Below are 2,034 nucleotides of genomic sequence, written 5' to 3'. Positions count from 1 at the left end.
GAGAAACAAGGTTGGCAAAGAGGAAAAAAATAAAACAGGAAGCAGGATTACACATATAAATTAAATATTTTCACCCCAACCCTTTTTAGATAGCCCAGGGGTATTAGGAGTGTATGTTTTGGATGGGCTCAGCAAGCATTCCAACAGTAAATGGCTTCCTGTTCAGCGTGTTCGAAGTCAGGCTGTCTTTTGGGGTTGGTTAAAAATATGTGTGAACTATGTGCTTTTATTTCAAGCCAAGTCAAATGTTTTCAATCATCCCCCCCTTACTTGCTTCTCCTCTCTTCCTATCCTGTCATTTCTTGCCCCCTTGACAGTAAAATATACCCCAAAATGTGTTTTTTCCCCAAAAGGAAGTTTAGTGATTAATTACGAGTTACATGTAAACATATATTATTGACCTCGAAGGTATTCACCAAGAACCTGGCCACTGTCACTCCTGGCTGGCATTTTTAAGTGTTAGATCCTGGTGAATAGAAGTTAGAGAAGCATGCAAAGAAACCAGGTATTTGGCTCAGGCACAACAGGCAACCAATGGATAATTGAGGGTGAGAAATGGTCTATAACTTTTCACCCCAGTGGTGATGAACCTATAATTCTCAAATTGTTTGTGTAATTTTCTATTTCTACCACATCAGTGGCAAATATTATTTTGTACTGCATGTTCCTTGTGGATTTTTTTTTTCATCAGTAAGGTCCAATTAGGATGCCTGAAAGGAAAATAGCATACCTGGGCCCATCATACCTAGTAAGAAATGCCACAGATGTACCCAGGAGGAAAAATATAGACTTCTGGTGGAAGCCACAGAGTCCCTTCTGCAAAATGCTGCTCCAGTGTTGATAGACTTTAAAAATATATGTCATATGATCTAATTAGAGGAAACTCTCAGATATTCAAATTTGACACCAAGCTGTCGAGGAACCTTTTATGTTTGGCATAGGCTACTGAGGCTGCAAATACTCTCTACAAAAGGCTAGTACTGGCTTTGTTTGCCCACTCCTCCATTAGACTGAGCCTATTTAACTTCCGGAGTGTTCTTAGACAACTATGTTTCCTTATGGTATTAGGTATCAGAGTTCACCCTTTCCGTATTTTAAAATTTATTTAGTGTAAGAGGTGATTTTTTAGAAATCCTATGTGAGTTACATGGCTTGTGTGTGTGGTGGGAGGTGGGGAAGTCAGCCTTTCCAAATGAATCTCTAAGGATAATTTGTTCAAGGAATGTTTCTTGACATGTGATTCCAGGATTTTGGTGTTTGCTGTTTTCAAATTGGTTTAACTTAGCAAACATTTATTAAATTGTTGACTGTGCAGAGCTCAATGATGTTTAAAGAATGTTAGTGACTTGGAAATAATTCAGCTTGACAAAGTCTAACACTTTTTAATTATAAGAACTGTCAGAAATCAGTTCCCTTTTAGAGAACTTCTGCTATATGATGAAAGACATTTATAAAAAAACGAACTAATAAACAAAAAACAACCCACAGCTAACGTCATACTCAATGGTGAAAGACTGAAAGCTTCCCTCATAAGGTTAGGAACAGAACAAGGATCTCCACTTTTACCATTGCTATTCAATATAGTTCTGGAAGTACTAGCTAGAGCAATTAGACAAGAAAAAAAAATTAAAAGATCCAAATTGGGAAGGAAGAAGTAAAAGTATTTTTGTTCACAGATGACATGATGTTATATATAGAAAATCCTAAAGAATCCACAAGAAAACTACAAGGGGTAATAAACAAATTCAACAAAGTTGCAATTGCCCCATGTTTTAGCACTTAGTGTCCTCACTAAATAAGTCTAATGGCTTATCCTCAGACCAACATTTAATGTTTTAAAAAGTGAATATAGAAAAAAAATTATGAATATGGAAGTTCTCTTATTATATAGTGAAAAGTAATTCTGTTTGCTGCCCTCATATTCAGCTTAGTGTGTGAAATTCTCATGAGATTACTTTGGCAGTAGGTCAGATTTTGGTTAGGTTCAAATACTTATGGAACTAATAGCCCAGAAAGTCTCATTATGCCTTGAAA

The sequence above is a fragment of the Panthera pardus genome, unplaced genomic scaffold, assembly GCF_024362965.1.
Source record: "Panthera pardus isolate Hobbes unplaced genomic scaffold, ASM2436296v1 HiC_scaffold_17, whole genome shotgun sequence".
NCBI lineage: Eukaryota > Metazoa > Chordata > Mammalia > Carnivora > Felidae > Panthera > Panthera pardus.
The sequence above is the reverse complement of the archived record's forward strand: the minus strand, read 5'-3'. Positions refer to the sequence as shown.